We start from the raw sequence: 21,089 nt of genomic DNA on the forward strand, positions 1-21,089 counted from the left end.
AGAATAGATCCTCTATCGCGGAGATAGGGAGGCAGAGGACTGCAGTGGTACTGCCTGGACTCTGTTGTGGTGCAACCTGTAATGCATCTGTCCTGTGAAGCACGAAAGTACTATTATATTTATTTTTCAAAGAGAGAGCTAAGACAGGGACAAAAACCACGAGACCTGTCTGCACACGTAAGGGAACTCTGTAAAAGCTGAGGGGTTGAAGCAAGCTGTGTGGAGGCCTTGGCTAACACCCTAAAACCATTAGGCCATCCTCACAAAATTTATGTTGCCAAGTCTGTTGCCACTGAAATCTGAAAGCAAACATTAGCAGCCAAGAACATCATGCTAATTAATTGCCTCAGGAGGACACAATTTCCAAGATCTAATGAAAGATGGAATCCAGCTCCCATATGTCCCATTTGATAGCCCAAGAAAACATGCCCACATTTTTCACAGAAACAGTGACAAATGTCCAACTACTTGTCTCTCAGCTGAATAAAACTAATCACCAGGCCCAGAGATGGAAACGGCTGCTCATCAGCACCCAGCCTGAAAAGCCAGCCCAGGATCTGTCACTGAGGAACCATTTTGATTCACCATGTTGAAGGCAGCTTCAGAAGGTGACAGCTGAGCACCAGCACACCTCTCTGTGCTGCTGTGTCAGCCAACAGAACAGCAGTACCCTGTACCTTGCGTGCAGCTACCCTGTCACTTTGCGGGTTCATTTAAAAAAAAGAAATAATAATAGAAATAAAAAAAGTTAGCATGTCATGTTCTTGAAAAAATACTGGAAAGAAGACAGAGGCATCAATGTAAATGCAGTCAACAGTACGTGCCAGTGCTGCCTTGCTGTGCCATAGGCTTGTTCTTGCTTGAACCTGAAATTCCTGTAGACGGAATGTTCATGCCAGAAGGACAGTGGTGCGTAGCCCCAGGGCAACAGGGAGGGCCGGAGAGCCATGGCGCTCGGCTGGAGAGAGGCCTGTCTGTGGGAGTACAGCCCTGTGTTCAATGGGGATGTCCTGTCTCAGTGTGGCTCTAGGGCATGTGGAATTGTTCAGCTGGCCTAAAGACATAATGTTTCTTTTTAATATTTATTATTTGAAGGATTTGTCTGTTGCCACACTGGTTCTCTGTTGCATACGTGAGGAAACCTTGTACTGTGGAAAGACTGGCGTGCTGCTGTGCAGGTGCTGTGGCTGTACCCACGACCTGCCATGTTCAGGGAGAGGCAGGTGTCGTCTCCACACACAGGAAGATGGTCCTGCTGTGCTGGTGCAAGGTGTTTGATGCAATTCCCAGGCTGGTTTGAATAAAGTTGACTAATGGGGCTGTTGCTGTGCGCACTGGCTTGTTGTACCAGACCTGACCCTGCAGCGTGAACATCTTTCACATGTTGCAGCCATGGCCCCAGCCCAGCTCGCTTGCTCAGAGGACGGTAGGGAACACCTCGGTGGCCACCCAGCAGCCTGAGAGGCTCAGTGCGAACGGGGAAGCAACAGGGTTGTGGAGCAGGACTGTGGCAGACCTCAGTGTATAATCCAGGTCTTCTGAGCTTCCCCTTATCCATCCAAACATCATTAGTATTTGCTAAACCGTCAGTTTTTGGAAACACTTTCGTCTTTTATATATGATATATGTGAAACTGCTAATCTAAAAAGAGTATCTCGACACCTTGTTTAGTGAAAATGGGCACAAGGAAAGCAGGTACAAATTGCACAGCAAATTTTTGCCTTAAATATTGAAGAAAATATATTTTATTCTGTCTACCCCAAGATTAAAGAGCAAAAAAAATGGGAAGGTCAAAGTAAGTAATTGTAACACACCAACTATTGTGTATTTCCTCAAGATCTCTCAGGTTTGTACAGAATAATGACATTTCTGAACTTCAATAACTTCCATGCAGAAAAGCACATCGTTTTGACAGGCCTCAGTAAATCATTTAAAACCGTAAGGGCTGCCATTATGCAGCCTGTGGGATAAAGTTAGACACAGGGTATTTTTCTGCAGTTGGGCTTCAATTTCACTCTAGATTTTAGGTGACATAAAGCTCAAAAGGAGCTCCTGGTACTACTCTCCCAGAGATGAGATCAACACTTATGGGTACATGTTTTGATGACACAGCTCAGAAAATTGAAGCGATTATTATTATGGAAGGACCAAGGTGATAAGTACCATGTTATGTATGAACAACTGTCAGTCAGACAAGGCAAGAAAGGTCATAATCCATTATATTAATGTCATAAATGTTATCATAAACTGACATCAGGATGGTAAACTGGGATTCTTGCCTTTTTTTTTTAAGTGCTGCTGTTCTTAAACGTCACTGTGTCCTGGAAGGACAAGTTTAGTATAAATTTTTCTCTCAAAATAAAGGACTTAAAGATTTTTAGCATAACAGAAGTAGGTTTTTAAACATCCACATAATTTTTTTTTTAATTTATTTTAAAGTAACTGGCTGAAGTGTCACGGCAGAATCCAAGACACCACGAACAGATAAGGGAGAAGAAACCAGCAACACAATAACTCCTGACTATTTAGATACTGTCCCCCATTGCTTTTTTGAACTGTAGCTGTCACACCTGCGTCAAGTGGGCATCTCCAGGCCTCTTGCCCACATGCTGGGGGCTGCTCCAGCTGATGATGGGGGCAGCAGGATGGCAGAGGTGGGAGCTCCTGCCCTGGCTGCTGACCACGCCAAGCCAGGACTGCGCCCTTTTGCAAATCACTCCCTTGATGTTCATTTTTTTCTATATCAAATATGAACCGGTGTGACACTCAGGAATTTATGACAGTGGAATGAGAGAGCGTAAATCATATTTTATGTCTTTTGTGTTGCTGAGCATTTTCACACCCACAGAGAGCAGGCAGCTCAATGGATGGCAGCAGTGCATGGCTCCTCTGAGTTCACCCCGGGCTCCCAGAGGAGTATCACCAGGGACGGAGAAAGCAGCGTGCTCTCTAATGAGACTTTCCTCTTGCCAGCACCAAGGGGTACTGCATCCATTGCCGACCAGTTAAGAGCCAGGAGTAAATTGTTGTCACCTTGTGTAAATTTGTTCCCAACACAGGCTGCCAAGCAAGGGTAAGGGAGGTGTCCTCTGAGCCCATCCAAAACCAAAGCCTCGTGTCCACACTCACTAACTTCACAAATTCTACAAAGGAATGGTATCACCCTGAAGTGTGGGTGCATTGGAGGTGAAACAACTACCCAGTTAGCACTGGACAACTTGGTTTCCAGCGTTTGGGGGAATGGTATGGTAAACTCCAGAAATGCAAGAGGAATTTAAGGTGAGTTTTCACGTCCCACGCAGTCCAAAGAGAAAAGCAGGGTAAGTACTTGTGGAAAGTGCCATGCTGTATTTACCGACCACATCAGAGCAGAGCTGTGGTTTTATGTCAGACTTAAAATTCAGCATTTCCAGCAGACTCATGCTGATGTACGGGTGTGATATCATTGACGCAAGCAGGAGACAGCCACCAGTGAGTCACCGCGCCACTTCCTCCAGAAGCCAGCTGTCTACGGTAGGCATCCCATTGCACTGCTGATCTAGTCCGGCTTGTAAAAATCACCCATCTAGTCTAGTTTGTCCAATCTACAAATAAGCTGTGCTTGTACTGTGCAGGTAAATGTTCAAAGTGAAACCAATACGGGCTAACTTGAATTGTATAAGATAACTGCAAATCATTACTTCAAGTGAGAGCATAATGCCTGGAACCACAGGCAGGAAAATACATTTGCAGACTATCAAATTATCTTGGGATAGTAGTGTAATGCTTTTTGCTGCTGTACTGTGTGTTCTGATAGCTGAGGAAATAATACTACAGCTGGAAAAGCTGAATTTCAGAGAAGGGATTTCATAAGCAGAGTACTTCCACAGAAGAGACTGGGTTTTCTGTATTATTTTGGGGGAATATTAACACCCCCCCCCCCCCGATATTTTTTATGATTCAGAACTACACAGAGTAACATCCTATGATAAACAGAACCTTTAGACAATTTGTCTATTTTATAACATAACCTGCAAAGTGCTTCCTTGTTCATATGAGGTTACTTCTCTCTGTGATTGCAACAATATTCTTTTGATCAAATGTGTTTTCAGAACTGGCACAAACAGATCAAGTAGCTAAGCAACTATAGCAGTTTGCGTGCACAAGTGCTGTTTGAATGTAAATTTTTTCAAGCACATTTTTAGAGAAAACAGAGCGCCCTTTGAAATTTTGGAACTAAAGCTATATACTATGGTGCTGTTTATGATGTCTGTAGAAGTGTATGACACCCAAAGCACTTTTAGGATGCTCCAAGATATATCAAAGAGCATTAAATTCAGCACAGCTGGGAATGTCCCCAGATCCACTTATGAATACATATTTCTTACATCCTGTACGTTAACTACAGTTAACATAGCATTGGTCATTGAGAATAATCCACAGAGTAAGCCTATTAGGTGAGATTTAGCATCTACATTTTTCTGCTCACATCTGCTTGCCTGACATATGTAAATCTGCCTGGATGTCACAGTTTACATCCTATTTTCATTGGAGGATAATGAAACTTGATCGGTGTCTTCATTGCCTTCTCTGTCTCTCTAAGAAATGTTTCTGCTTGTCACTTCCTCCTTACCAGCACTCTTTGGTGTGATCCTTAGTCAGGTCCTTTATCAGAGGGGAGTACATGCAAGGCTTGCAGGCAACCATACAATTTATTATTGTTTGTGCAAAATGGGTGCAGAAAGTGTTACTTCAAAGACAGTAAGAAAATAAAAGTGATGTAGTAATTTCCTAACCTGAATTTTCTGTACTTCTTTCTCTCACAAAGCTCTGGCATATCACAATTTTAGCAGCAATCAGTCAGTAATAGCTTTCTGAAGACTTATGCTTCCTTTTAATTCTTACAGAACTGAACTGTAGGCACTTCAGTAATTTTAGAACAGCTTAGTCCGAGAGGTAAATTAGAATTAGGGAAAATTAGACCATTTCTAATGAGATGGTTATTACGCTGAATAATGATGATTATTGGTTCTGCTTAATAAAACTGTCAGCCAATGCAAAATATATATTAAGTGAAATTACATTACATTATATTTCTATCAACTCAAATTCAGTGCATTGCTTTTCTACAAACCATGGGCATAACGAAATGTTAGACAGTGCTTCCTTTTCCAAATAGGATGAAACGTGGAGCTTTCAAAAACAGCCCTTTAAAGCCCTGATTTAAAGCCCATTAAATCTAATGCGGTGAAGATTCATGCTGACTTCTGTGCCATGTAGATCAGGACTTCACTAAAACGAGTGGTGTTCTCTCCTATTGTCTGTGCTAAATATCTAGATAATACTAGTGTGGTGAATATATTACAGTATTATTAGCCTGCTAAAGAAAAGACTTGTAGGCATACATTCCCAGCCCTCTTGCCTCTCCGAGCTCATTGCTTGCCGGTTCACCTGCTCTTCTGTTCTGATTTACCTGGCAAATTAGGAGATGGACTTCACAGGCTGAACTACACTTTTTATTTCCAAGGTGAAAACAACGAGGAAAATTATCTATTAGCTAAAAATGAGATCCTGCTTTACAAAACTTGACACTGGAGCCCCAAATGCTTTGAGGTGAGGCAACTCCCCAGAAGCCTGTTGGCTGTCCAGAGACACAACTGGCCGTGAAATCTGAATGCTCAGCATTTTTTTGTTTAAAAGCAGGACATAATATCAGACCTTGCCTTCAGCAAGGACCGCTGTGCTGAGGAATGATAGCCATCCCTCTAGGGAGAGTGACTCCCTGCCTCTGCACTGGGAGCCTATATGGCAGTAAACTGCCAAAGGGGGAGGAAGAAAGGAGGGGGGAAGCTGAGAGCACGTTCCTGCTACCACACATTCTCTGTGTAAGACTTTGTCTGAAAGGAGAAGTTTTTGTAGAATATTTTGATACAAACTAAGCCACATTTGTCTTATAGAAAAAGTGTTTACTGCAACTACAGTAGCAGTATATTTTATAGATTCTGGAAGAGATTAAACAAGCAGTAACAACTGCATGACCAGGTATGCACCTTTGCCAATTGACCTGGTGAACTGGGGCGTGGAGGCGAGAGAGTCTTTCTGTGGTGCACATTGAAACCTGGAGAAGCACAGATTTTCCTATATAATTTTATTTCTTTGCGAGTGCTATTGCTCTTACAAACAGCAATGTATTATCTTAAATGAGGATGATAACATGGTTAATAAGTCACAGCACATGTGGTTATAAGGTTTTTATCATGCTTTGAAACATCTACTAATCAACAAGATTTCTCCTTTTATGAAGCCCATTTTGTAGAGTTCCATAAACAAGGTTCAACAGTCACAATTTCATTAGCATTATATTGTTGCCATGGTAATGTGGTACCAATTCAATTGATGGGCTTTTCATCCTGGGCTTATTATAGAATTGCTTCTCCTGTCAAAGATACATCTATATGGAAACAGCAAACAGACCTTATCATCTGAATATTAGCACAAAATTTCATCATATGCTAATTTGGGTAGGAACATATCATGTTATTGGCATCAGACCCAGAAATCATCAGAGACACGATAGAAGTTACTAAACACCATGCATGGCAAAGTCGCACTCCAAAATTAGGAAAATTACTTGCATTGTTTGCTGCAGTATCTGAATTTGTTATCGCAAAAGCACTTGGCTCTGCTGTGATCATTCTCTGTAATGCTGTTGGGAGGGCACAGTGCTGCAGGTGGTAATATCAAAGAAAAAAAAAAGCAGTAACAAATGCTAAACAGTAAAATGTGAGCTGAAGGGATGTTGGTCCTTCTCCTGTTTGCATGTTCTACAGCATGTTTTGGGGAAATCGCTGCTAAATGCAATGCCTTGGCTTCCCGGTCTGTAAAATGGGGATAACGACCCCTCTCCCCCTGTGCGGAGCACCTGGTGTATGCCCAATAACAAGTGATAGCTGGTACTGCTAAACATTGTTATTAAGTAAAGTAGCAATGTTTTTAACAGCTCCAGGAAAATACACTGCGCAGATCTACAATTTGAGAAATGTCACTGGGAGAATCTGGACTCACCCAGGGAAATGCAGAAGAGTTGGCAGACCGAGGAGGCAGCAGAACATATGCACTTATGGAGGGAAGATACTCACACCATTACAAAATCACGACAGTTTGTAGTTTTTTAAGAATAAAGAATATTGTAGGCTACAGGAGAAGTATCTGCCGCAATCTGAGCAAGGAGAGCAACAATACAATACAAGGCAACAGCAGGGTGGCTTGTTTATTGTATGTTGAAATATTTTCTTGTATATTTTCACTGTTTTTGATGATTATTTCCTATTTAGATAGGAAATATCTTTTTCCATCCTGACACATAATGTTCAGTCTATCATTTCTTAGCTTAATCATGTTGCGTCCTTTGCAGCAGCAAGGGTAAATTACAGACAGGATAGTATTCAATATAATCAGAGATGTGTTCCATTTTACATGATAAGTTTTGTCTGATTTACAAAGGCAGTATCTTCTCCAGCTGAGTAGGGGAAGAGAGACCTTCACTTGCAAATAAAAAACACCTCAGAGGAGAGGAGAGGCTTCTCCTCCATTAGGATCCTATTGTTCATACAAAAAAATAACCATTGTTACTACTATTATCTATTTATTTACTTTTACCATGATATAGCCACAGGACCCAGCTGAGACTGGGACCTACTTGTGCTAAGCACAGCAGAACCATACAGAGAGCCATGGTCTCTTCTTCAGGCAATTTATAACCTTAAGAGCCATGAGAAAGACCAGAGAGGAAAGAAAAATAGAGAGAGAGGGAGAGACAGCTTACGTAACTGACGGAAGGTCAGAGAAGAAGTCAGTGGCAGAAGAAAAGCAGGTCTCCCACCCTGGTTCCCTCCATCAGAATACCTGCCCCGCTGGAGGAAGGAGATCTTTGGAGATAGCCTTCCCCAAATTCTGAGGATTCAGACTCTAACTCATACACGGAGCCATGCTTTACCCCCTAATTCAATGGCTGCATCTATATTGCTGAGCAGGGGCAGCCTGAGGCAAAGCTTGAAGTAAGCTGTGCAGCCCACCCGTATTACCTATTAAAACACCTTCAGGCTGGCTCCAGGGCAACTCTGTTAATCCTCCCAGGGACAAAGGCTCAGGAATACCCTGAGCATGTTCAAGGGCACCAGGGTCAGGGTACCTGCCAGAGGAATATTAATGGGTTTCAACACCACAACCAAGGCAATAGGGATCAGGCTTTCTTCCTCTGTGGTAGGAACTTCTAAATCCAAGCCTGAACAGATGGAGGGAGGGGGGGCAAGAAAGGAGATTTTGGTCACAAGAGCAAAAAAATCAGTTTGCACCAGAATTTGCAGGCTTTGATCAGGAAGAAATATGATGTCTTAGATGAGGAAAGCATTGGCTTGTAGTTTTTCTTGCTTTCTCCCCCCCCCCCCCCCCTCTTAAAAATCCATATAATGTAAAACCGTTAAACTCTGGGGGAGGAAGCATTCATCTTCTGATCAGTAAATACTTCCCTTTGCTGTGTGGTGCCTGCTGACTTTACTGCTGTTGCAACCTTTTAAAATGCTTCCAGGAAATCTCATTAGATTTTAACTTTAATTTTTTTTTATTAAGGAATCTGAAGAGAGTTTATAATAATCCCAATTTAACTTTTTAATAAAAACTGCAAATAATATGCTAGCATGGATTTGATCTCATAGACATATCTGATAAAAATTCTGATCTGTAGTAAAATTTGTTAGCCAGGGGTCTGTTGTCATCATATAAATGAATACAAAAGCTGGCAGCTTTAAAATGGCAATATTACAGTAAGCCTATATTTTTTTATAATGGTTTTGCGCCGTGCATTCAGTGTTGGTGAAGATTAAGATTTAGCATGCAGAAGTAATATCCATTATGATGGGATTGTCCACAGCGAATTGAGTAGGACATTTGCTTAATTAAAAGTATTTATCTTAGATGATTTAAGAAGTATGTCCTACTACTGAACTGATGATGTAAATTAGTTTCCTATAATCAGTTCACTACTGGTGACTCTCATACTAAACAGAAGAAGAAAAAGTAAGAGAAGAGTGAGAGGAAAGTAATAGATCCCCCTGTCTGAGAATTTAAAGGGACTTTAGAACTAATGATCAATTAACACTATGTCACGAGCAGGAAATATACATGCTCACACCCATAATGCAGACAGCTAACCAGAGCCCTAGAAGGGTGCATTTCTAGCAGAATGTTAGGAAATAAAAACATGGACAAAACCCAGATTCCCGCTCCTACCCACCAGACCTGTGCTTCCCCTAATGAGGCCTCAGAGGCACTGACACCTGGGGAGCTGACCTCGAGGATTAGGGGTGGGACAGGTCTCTGCCGCAGTGGGCAGACAGAGCCCGGGGCAGGATGAAGCCCCGTGCTGAGGTGTAGGGAGTCTCGTGGGGTCTCGGCGGTGGCTTTCCCCGACTGTGGGCAGGGTGCCGGGGGAGCAGAGCCGCTGTGGCTGGGGAATTTGGGCAGAGAGTGGAGAGCAAAGCCAAAGCAAAGGCCAGAGCTACAGGGAGGGGAGGAACTGGTCTGACCTGTTCCCCTGGGGGGTTTTAGGCATCTGTTTATAAAAACATGCCTTTAAGGGAAAGCCTAACTGGTGGAGTGTTTCAACCTGTCTCAATGTTACAGCCGTCCAGCTTAAGTCTCCTGAACTAGCCCGTCTTCCTTCCTCGCAATGCCAAATGACCCATGGAAAGCTGTAGATCTTCAGTCTGTGGGGACAATCTAACATCGGCAACTTCTGGGGTTGCTGCTACAAGGTAGGGCTACATCTAACTCCTTCAAACCGTCCCATCAGCTCAGGCGTCCTGCTCACGTGAAAAGCTCATGACTCCCACTGCAGAGACCTACTTGTCAGTTTCTTGGAAAACCCTCCTGCCTGCACGGCAGCCCCCCGGAGACAACTGGACCTTCCACCAGCCAGACATACAAATCACCCACTAACTAGTTTTGGCTGAGGTTGTTGGATGAAATCTTCATAGATAGAGCCAAGGGGACAGGCAAGAAATATTTCTCTTCTTCATGCCACAACTTGTTTTCTCATTATTTCTTGTCTCCTTTTTACACTCCAGGCATTTTTTTCTTTCCACATAAGCTAATAGGAAGAAATACTGTGCCCTCCTCGAGTCATTTAATTTAAGTAATTTGTTTTAATTCTTATTACGAGCATTCAAATAGCAAGTGACATTTATTGATATATGTTACACTTCTGAAACCCTAGAAAAAATTATCTGGCCCATTCTTTGCTAATGCTGGCTTAGATGATGTTTCAGGAACAGGAGCCACCCTGCAAAGGGCTGGGCATGTGCAGAGGACAGGAGCTGTCAGTGAAGCGCATGGCCACGAATCTGGTTTTGATCTGTCCGTGTGATTTTCCAGGTGAGCCTCGGACCCTGCCTACGCTCTGTGCTCCCAGACGTTGGCCCCACGACGGCAAACGGAGTGACGTCCGAGTCCCGCTTCCCCCGGCCGCGGCACTGGGTGTTTGCTGCTCCCGGAGCTGCCCGCGTGCTGCGGGACACCCAGCTGCCCGACACCTGACCCAGCTCGGCCGCTGGCGGGGACGCTGCTGGGGCCGGCTTCTCCCTGCTTGTTTCTGCCTGCCTGCCTTATTCTTCTGAGTTATGCCCCAGCCCACGCCCATCCCGTTGTGCCACTGCCTCCGGGCTGTGTTGAGTTTTCAATTATCACAATATACAATGCAGATGATATGTAAAACAGCTCGTGTGACTTGAGCAGGCTGAGCTCAGTAGACATACAGTTAAATAAAAAGTACTGCTATAATACCAGGAGGCTGATTGGAACCACAAGACACCGGTGTCATATCCTGCGGCTTTTATGTTGGTAGATGTAGATTTTAGCCATTAGAGCCTAGCTATCCAACAGATAACAACCGGAGGAAATGGATCTGGGTATCTTCAGTTATGAATAACTGATACACTTTCGCCAATAAATGGAGGACCTGGTAAACTGCCAGAAGAAAAAAATCTTTTCAGATACCTACAAATATAATCAGGCATGTAGTATGTGGTAGCATCTAACTAAGTATAACTTGAAGAAACTCCCCAATTGCTCACAATACATTTAAAATGGTACATCAAGAGAGCTCTGACCTCAGAGAACCAATGTGTGGTTACATTGTCAATTCCAAATTCAGATAAGGAAATAAATAGCAAGCGTAGGTCTCATGTATCTGTACAAGCAGTAACAAACCCCCTTTGTCAGGTTTCATGATATCTAGGTGGAGGTAAAATGCTATGACGAAAGAGGGAGAAATAAGCAAAAAATACAATAATGTAAAATGTGCCTGTTACTAACTTCTGGAAAAGCTCAACAGCTAGAACTTTAGAATGTGGTATGTAGGCAAATGTAAAGAGAGCAACACAATAAGTGTGTTTTTCTCCAGAGCAAAATGAAATAGGTATACAGAGCAAATTATAATATTTAGTACTTTCAGGGCAAATTCTAGTTGAGGATCATGAAGTAATTTGAAAATATTAATAAATTAGCCTCACAGCTAGCTTTCAGGTAGATAATAATGATAATTATTACTATAAATAAATATTATTATTATTATCATTCTTGCTCCAAAGAAATGAAAATTGAGGCATAGAGTATTTATGTATTTGTCCAAAGTCTGTGTTTTACTACTGTAACCATCCTTCTCTAGAACTATTATATATCAAAGTTTACCTTTTTCCAAATACTGTGTGCAATACACTATTCAGCTTATGAGCTCTAAAAACCAACCAGCTGAGCTTCCTTATGAAACAGTGCCTGTGAACATCTCCATTTGCATTTGAATTCTCAAGCAGCGACAATCCTGCTTAAAAAAAATATAAATAAAAAAGGAATCATGAGAATCAGTACAAAATCTGTCAAGGCCCCATCTGTGACTGGGTATCAGAATATCGCTAAGAAGCTCTGAGGAACAAAGTTCATTCCAAGTCTAACACATAGTGCTTTTTGCTAGATGAAATTAATTCAAGCAGGGTGAAATGAGGGCACATACCATGAAAATCTCTGTTCCTCCACTGAGGAGTGAAGGAAAGCAGCATCTCTGCTGTGTGTGTGGTCTTGGTTTTGGTACATGTAGCTGTGCTTAAATACTAAAGGTTTTACACCGCAAAATACTCAGTGTGCTCACGTCTCCTTTTCATGGCCACGTATACCTGCTGCTTCTCTGAGGAGTGTCAGGGAATGAGTGATCTCTGGTCCTGACAAGATGAGGACTTAGATTATGTATGCTTGTTGCAAAAAGCAAGCTTTCATAGCTAGCTACCTGAAGTAGTATGGAAACAAAATGATAGACTCCACCCTGGCCTTGAAAATACCCCTACAAACATGTTTATTTCCTTCTGAATGGGAATTTATAAAGGGTAGGGGCACTTATTTGTAGGCTATTTATATAGCTCCTCTTCAGGATCTGAATTCCTAAAAGTCTTGGCCATGGCTTTTTGCTCTCACACATGCAATATTTGAAATTAACTAAGGAAATAGGAGAACCACAGCATTAACACCATTCTAATGCACTGTATTATTTTTCTTTCCCTTTTTTAACCATTAGAGTATGCAAATGTTCAGTTAACTGGTCCTCATGTTTCCTCTTTATTGAATTGCTTTCACTATGGCAAATAAATATTCATAAAGAAATGTGGACAATAAATCATTTCAAATAGTTCAAAGCCATTTTCTTTCTAGACTGCATATATATTCAGCTGTGACTCGCCTTTAATATTTCATTCAAAAGGGAGACTTGTAGAAGGACAATAGAGATAATGTGTCAAGCAGTAATTAAAACAGGGCGTAATGATTAAAACCATTTTGATCTACACTGTGCTCTGTCAAATTCATAATCTCCTGTGTTTGTTAAGATGACTTTCTACTTGCTTTATACAGAAACTCAAAATAAACTTCTGTTTGAAGACACTGTACAGAACAAAAGATTTCAACCCTGAGTTTGTGGAGTCCAGAGCCCTTCTCAGCTCTGGAGTTTAGGTATATCTTCTGTACCATCCTAGCAAGAGAAACTCAGGCAGGCACTGTCCCTCCTGCTGATATTGTGACTTCTCTGGGAAGTAGATCCAGGTGCAGGGCAGAAGACAACCAAGGGCCACCCCAATGTGTATAGGCACATGTAAGCTGTCTCACCATTTAGATTTCAGCTAAGAGCTCTAACAGAAATGAAAGTTAAAGATCTGGTTAGCTTACACATTTGGGGATCTTGGTTTAAATCCAAGTAACAATGATGTTCCTTGTCTCATTATATGCATTTTGGCTACTAATACACATATTTGGCCCAAACTCACTATCTTTCCTGATTTGTTGCTGACTTTAGTCCCAGATTGAACAGAGCACTTACATACAGACTTAAATAAATTGATTTAGGAAAGCATTCCTCTTTGTGTTTAATCTTGGGCAGACATTCAACTTTGAAATCAATGGGACTTATGAACAGCCTTGACCTTGGGGTCTAAACGGTTGCTGAATCAGTGCATTGACAGAAACATACTGGAAAAGATAATATCCATGTCTAATCAGAAATATAGTCTCTACTTTCATGGGAAATTACCCATAGATAACACATTATTCTGCTCAAGAAATCCATTTTATAGCATTTATTAGAAAGCCTTAATTCACATTTTCTGTTTATGCCAAAGATGCCAGATGAACAGTGTCATTCCTTGATGGTGTATCTGTAATATTCTCTAAATGAAAAAATAAAATACAGGAAAAGTGCTGGCACACAGGGCCACTCCTAATTATTTGCTGAAACTTTCTCAATTGCCCACCATGTGGCAATCCTTTGGAGGATGGGTGGACGGAAGGCGAGGCAGAGTGCTTCTGAAATCCCATGGAGGTGAAGACAATTGCACATGAAATACCATGTTATGCAGTATCTAAAAATGAAACTCCCCCCTAAGAATAACATTTATAAGGGCTGTCTGCCCAGTCTACATATGGAATTTTGAGTGATCACATGTTTTTATGACACAATGAGAGCAGCAAGAGTAAAAAAAGTTGATGTTTCTGGTATCATGGTGTACAGGTTATACAAGTGCAACTAGGGCCAAATCTATGAGATTACCAAGTAGTTGGTAAAATAATTCATGCTGTGTTGCATGAAATAAAATAGTCTTCTTGCCATTCTTAAAAATGTTTCACGCTTTAGTCTTATTTATTATATTACAAAGATGGCAAACAGGGACTCTTAGATGTTGTTTATAGGGTTGAAAAACAGATATAGAAAGGGAAGTAAATTATGATGGGTCACATCATGTCATCTAATTCAATGCATGATGAATATGAGGATCATAAGAAGACGCAGGAAGAGTCAATGGGTGCTACCTCTCTGTACAACCATAGAGGGATACAGCGATCCACATTATTCCACTGGGTTCTGGGGGCAGAGTTTGGGAATAACACATAAAGAACAGTGTTCGCCTGGCTCATGGTGGTGGAAACTCCCACAGTTACCTGTATCTATCCTAATGCTGCCTACATTTGCTTTAAAGGTGATGAGTCAGGAATATGCAGCTGCTGTATTGTACACTCATTGCATGCAAGAACTGTATTGCCTGCAAACCTCTGAACCAAGGTCCCTTAGATCAAAGGGCAGGCTGTAAGGGGAAAGCACAGAGGGCTGTGTAATTCTCAAATTACAACAAAAAAGCAGAGGCTCCCTTTTCTGTCATATCATCTACTCTACTCCAGGAGAGGGTGAGGTTAGAGTAAATCTGCATTCTGAAACAGTTGCTGCTTCTGATAGGCATTTCCATATATGGTCATGAATTGGAGCTAAATTTGCTTAATTTAAGATCACCTGCTCTCAATGAAATCAATTAGTGCTTAGCAGGAGCAAAAAGCTTATAGAGCTCAAGGTGAGCAGAAACAGGTCCTTGTTGGATCAAAGGCTTTTTCCAACACAAAGTTACTAGAAGGAATAATGGATCTATGCTATGATGTTAGGATCTCCTTAATAATTTCTTTAGTTTCTGCTGAAATCTTACTGATTTAGAAAACTTAATTACACAGGTGAGTTTTGTAACTGATTTAAAGAGTCTGGGGTTTCACTTTTTTCAACTTTCCTGATACTTTTGATTAGAGAGGAGTAGTGATTTTTCTATGGTGCATGTAACATAGAGGTCATTAAAAAAAAAAAAGTTTCCCCTCTCACTTCACTAGTATTTACATGGTTGTATTTTTTTCAAAACTAGAAAGAAATCGCCTACCCTGTTTTGTACCAAGCAGTATCCTTGTATGCCTATGCCTATTTGTCACAGTTATTCTCCTTTTTAACTTACGAAGACTATTATTTGTATCTGAAAGTCCCTGTGATGAGTCTGTCTTTTGGCTTTATTTTCTGGTTCTGCCTGCCAATATTGGGCCAAATTCTTAATTAGCATTGATTTGCACTGTTTTTTTGCCGGAGACAGGCCAACTTTCAACTGCTGGACACTTAACTTTACATCCTAATCACTTTAGCTTTCTTGATTATCCTTGTCTTACTAAAGAAAAGACTAGTTCACTCTTTCCTGAACATGTAATAATAAGAAACATGCTAAGGCATTATGATCACAAGGAAGAAAGTCCTACAGATGCTCAAATTCTTATGTTTTTAACAACAGTTTAGCACGTATTGTTGTAGTTCCCTATGGAGCAAAAGAAATTCATCATATGTTACACTATGTTAACTTCACACTCTGATGCAGCACTCGAGCTAATGTGAGGTGAAATGCAACATAGAGTAGAGTAACTTGATATGGAAGAAATACTTCTTAGTGGTTATCCACAGAGATAGGGAAAGAAAAAATATTTCCCCCTACTAGCGTATTTCCTTTTTTCCATATTTACCTGGAAACTGTGAAACCACCTAAGATAAACTGGGTGGAAAGGACTGCTATGCATCCTGCATTGCTGTTTGATTAATTTCATTACATCCAAAGCATCTTTATCAGAAGGTTGTTTGGTTATGAGTTTTTTGAGGCGGTTTTTTTGGTTGTTTTTTTTTTTTTTTCTTTTCCAATGCTCTGGCTTTTCTCCAAGCAGGAGGATAATTCCAACTCATAACAGATGTAGACCATCCCCTAAGACTCAGGATCAATCAGACAGAAGGTGACTGTTCTCCTTAACATCTTAAGATTTACTTTGGTTTAAAAGTCTGTTTTGTGTCCTGCAGACCCATTATTTACTAAAATAAATCCTACAAAAGCAGCCATAGTATGCTTGAAAATTAACAAAACTAGATTGAGTTTATACTTAAATGTAAACTGTTCATCACAGAGGAATAAGAAAAAAAAGGCTCCTGCTGCTGTGACAGTTAAAAGCAAAAGCTCCACATGGTAAAAAGGGCAAGTGAGAAGAGAGGATGAAGAACAGGTGGTAGAATGGAGGCAAGGGGAGGGGATAACAAAACAATGGGAAAGGTGTATTAAAGGAAGAAGCTTAGACCAAAGCAGCATGTGCAGCCTCAGGGGTATGCTTGTGGCACTCCAAAAAAGGTCTGACTAACTTTCAGAGGTAGTAAAAACAGAATGAAAAGAGGAAAGGGAGACGTGACAGCCTCTAGCAAAGAGTTAGAAGAGAGTTGAGAAGAAAAACATAAGGCCCACTCTGGTTATTTATATATTCTCCTACACTTCTTTCTTTGCAAAACATCCTATGTCTCTGTTAGTGTGGAGGTAGGAAGAGCATAAGTAGATGTAATGGCTTAATGTTGCTGATGTGTCCTGTGACTAAGTAGTTTGACTTAGAATATCAGTGTTCTGAACATGAAGTACAGTCCATTTATAAAACCTTAAAAGGGGGAAAAAACCCACGAACCCTACTGTGGAGTGTATATTGATAATAGAAGAGATATCTGTATTGTAGAAACTTCAGATGGTCAATTACTGAAGTGGGAATCAAGGTGTCACAATATTAAAACTTGGCCCAAGTAGACTCATATTTTGAGTACTTCAGTCTTTGTATTTGGTATCACTGTCATCTTTTATGGCAGAAATGCAAATCCTTGAAGTTTAGATATGATGAACTTCAGATAAACATTGTGATGAAACTACACATGCTGTTCTGTAAAATCAAAACAAGGAAACAAATTGAATCGATTCTGTCTTCAGTGAAGTTATCAGTAATAGATGTGGGTCCAGAGTCTGTTTATGACTTTGTCTGCAGCAGGTTTAAAGGTCTCTTTTGAGGGACTATGTGATGAGTTTAGCTTCTGCTGTGTGTACAGCTTCATCTGTCCCATGAGTAGGTTTCTGTCAGCACATTGGACTTGCTGTGCACAGGCTTTCTGAGAAAGTGTTGCAAGGAGCATGCGTTGCTATTGTTTGTATTGAAATTGTTGGCTAAAACTGTATTTTGGGTTTAAAACCTCCATTTACTGTAGTTGATCTTAAGGTTAGAGATGGACCCTTCCTTCTAACTGATGGTTTCAGTGGTTACTTAACAGGAACCATTTGTGATATAGCAATGGCTGTTCTTGATTATGTTCTGAACTCCCTTCACACAGCACATCCTTCTAAGCACTCCTTGAAATTGGTGGCATCCGACTGCTTGTGTAGTCAAGGGCTATCTAGAGTCATCCAGAAAGATGGCTCGTCATCTTAATGCAAATGGGCATCTTGGTGAACTCATGCCATATGCAACAGCTTTCTCATCTGAGGAGAAACTATTTGCCCCCTTGCTTGGGATGGCTAAATATCTCTTTATTGGAAGATACAGAGCTTTGCTGCAGCTAATTATGGATGACTGGGCAGAATTAACCCCTCAAAGTGCCATCAATAAATGCCTTGATTATGAACATGCATTATGTTTTGCAAACAGCAGATATCACGGATAATGACGTTCAATAAACAGAAGACCAAATAATGATGTTGGAAGACTTATAGAAATTTTTGACATACAGAAATGAAATACTTTCTAAACTAGATGTGTTTAAATTGAAGAATGCAGAGCACATGCTGTAGTCCTGAAAGAAGAAGTTGTAGAAGAAGCTTTAATCCTCATTTCCCCGATGGTAAGCTTGTGTATAAATGTTTTCTTTTGCCTCCTTTTCTGCTGCTACAAATGAGGCAAGGCACAGCTGATGGGCACTATGTCAGTAGGAAATTTGGGCCATGGGGAAATCGCACCCATGTTTTGAGGCTTGCAGGGTCAGGGTAGAATAGCAACTATTACCTTAGTTAGCAGCCTCTCTGGGCTGCTGTGGAGTAGTACAACTGAGCCCTAACATAGTTGAGAATCTGGCCCTAAATGTTCCCTTGAAATAACAGGCACATGAATGGTCTGGTTTACCTTTTAAGTTGGCGATAGTTAATTGAGAAAGACTTTAATCAATACTTTATGTAATTTAAACCTGATGTAACCAAGTAGCCTGTCTCTGAGAAACTTTGCAACAGAGGTTTGCAATCTTCCCAGGACTCAATGGTATTTTGATGAATAACATTTCTAACAGGCTAATTTTCTAGCTAATTATCATCAAACACCTAGACAGACTTTCTGCAATATTAGATATGCTTTGGAAAAAAAACAAGTAAAATCCCTTCAACCATGGGCAGAAGGGAATTACAAATTCATTGGTATAAACACTTTCAAATCTTGAACTAGTGGTTCATTACAATATCCTGGCAGTAAAATATAACTTCTTATAGTTGGTAGATAGCAAAAATAACATAACTGATTCTGAAATTAAAAATCACAATCTGCAGATAGAGCCCTAAATTGTATATTAAAAAATAAATTAAGTTGTAGAAATTTTAAATGGCAAACTATGTTTTCCTCCAACCAAATATGTTTAAGCCAAAGGGATTCTATGCATTTTTGATTTTGCTGAGTGTTTTATTTCAACCTTAAAGGGAAAAAAAAGAAACCCTACAGTGCAGCTTACCAAAATTCACAGGTCTATATAGAACTTACAGCAGTTGTTATCCCAAGTGTATTACTCCTATTCCAAAACACTTTGAGGTTACACTTAGTCATAAATATTTCTAGTCTGCTAGTCCCCTCTTAATTTTGTTCTGTGGAAGTAGTATGAGATAGAGGTACAGACTTAGGAAAAAAAAAGTGTTACTGGAAGAAGCAAAGCCAGCTATGTCTCTCTCTGCCATACTCTGCATCCTTTCAAATTCATCCTGCTGATACCAAGGCTTGTCCCTTGCAAGATCACAACCTATATGCGTAGTGCATAGTACTTGCTCAGTGTCACCTTACTCAAGCAGTGCAAAATCAGATCCAAGGAAAATTGTGTTACCATGGCTTTAGTGGGGGTGGGGAGAGCTCATCATCTTTAAATGGCTGGTATGTACTTGCAAAGCATATAACCCAAAATGAGAGCTGACAGTTTAAGTATATGATGGGAGAATAACAAACAAGTGTAACAAACAGATGGGCTAGCCAGTCTGTTACAACGTGGTTCAACTGCAGGTCTTGCTGTGTGTGTGGGGGGGAGCTCCTTAGTCAATCTGAATTGTCATAGATCCATTGGCTTTGGTATTTACAATAGCTTTATTTATATGATGATGATTAATTTCTTCTGTGATTGAGGAAAAAAAATAAAAAACAAAAAGGCCTTTTAAACCCTATGATATTCTGTTCCTTTCAGGCTTATAGCGAATATATCCAGTGACAGTGTTATAGGTTCTCTCTGCAATAAGTGTGAAATGACAAGTATACATATATATATGATCTCATTGTCAGTATTTGACAAGTTCAAAAAAAATGTTTTGGCTATAGAAGCTATTGATGTAGGTGTTATGAGGCATGTGGGAGGGATCCTTCAAGTTTTTGGAATGTTTGAAGCTGGAATTTGCTGTGTGGGCTAAAAGGACTCTATCTGTGCCCCTCTCTCCCTTCATGAGTCCCAGCCATGTGGAGATCACACTTTTCCAGCCAGTTGTTGTGGCTGTAGTACACCACCTAACTGCAGGCATTCTGCAGGAAGGTGGAATGCAGTTTAGCCAAAAGTTGCCATAGCAATAGATTACTATGCAGTTAGAGTAAAATCTTGGACATGTAGGTGCTGCAATGAAAAAAGTGATAACTGGTACAAATTTGGGAAGGAGCTCTACTGGACAATCTTAAAAACAAACAAACAAAAAAGCCCGAACAAACCAAACCAAACAACCTAAACCAAACGAACAAAACCACCAGCAAGAAAACACAAAACCTTTTACTTTGCTTTTTTGCGTAAAAAGTGGACAGCTCCACAAACACCATGACTTTTTTTTTTTTTTTTTTAAGATCTAACCTTGCATGAGGTAAATAGCACCCAGCATAATACAGTACGTTTTTGTTAGGCATACATTTCAGTATTCCATGAAAGTTGTTGTTTTCCTGTGTGAGACTTAAATATAATATATGGCAAAAATACCCCAAACATGTAAACCAATAGATGACCAAAGAAGTGAAGACATTGTGTATGCAAGATGTTTGTCTAGAAAAGCTGTCATAAGGTCAACTGGTATTACAGGGCTAATGGTAGCTACAGAAGAAGAGAAAGGTGGAAGAAACAGTTTTGGAGGAAATAAAAATAAAAGCAAGAATTAAATTTTTGAATCTGATCAAAATCCACAAATTTAGGCATGAGATTAGACAATCTTATTTTATTTGATGGGAGAGGATTTATTTTTTAAAGCATGGTGTGTGTTCTATAGCAGTAGTGATTTTCAGAGTAAATAAGATGGTCTGCGTTGATGGATAAGATTTGTGAAAAGGGGTTAATTTCCAGAAGGAAACTGGTTTAGCTCAGATTTTTTTTTTTTTTTTTTATCAAATTGACTCTGCTTGATTTGATGTAGTGATCTAATATGACCTTGATTAAATTAGAGAGAAAACGATGATGCAGACTGTTTGTCCTATTGACAACTGCTACCTTAGGCTAGGGTGGCAGTGAATTAACGTCTTGCCCATATTTTGCAGGGACCTTGGGTAGGAATTAATTTCTCCTATTCATTTCAACCTTGCCAAGAAGGCAATAACTGTTGCTGATTGTAAAGTTAGCTATTTCTGAAATGGTGAAATAGGCTTCAGGAATTTGCAGTCCAAGACAGATGACTAGC

General features: G+C 40.4%; 1 long non-coding RNA gene across 3 annotated transcripts in view; it reads left to right on the forward strand.

Annotated features, from left to right (window-relative positions):
* LOC115349236 overlaps positions 1 to 13,426 on the forward strand; it is a 47,970-nt gene extending 34,544 nt beyond the window's left edge. The window contains exons 4-5 of one of the 3 annotated variants that reach the window (XR_005933740.1): positions 9,661 to 9,791; positions 10,411 to 13,426. This is a non-coding gene — a long non-coding RNA (uncharacterized LOC115349236). The other 2 variants (XR_003926040.2, XR_003926039.2) reach the window with 2 other exon arrangements.
* The last annotated feature ends 7,663 nt before the right edge of the window (positions 13,427 to 21,089 follow it).

This window comes from Aquila chrysaetos, chromosome 12, assembly GCF_900496995.4.
Source record: "Aquila chrysaetos chrysaetos chromosome 12, bAquChr1.4, whole genome shotgun sequence".
In the NCBI taxonomy this organism is placed as follows: Eukaryota; Metazoa; Chordata; class Aves; order Accipitriformes; family Accipitridae; genus Aquila; species Aquila chrysaetos.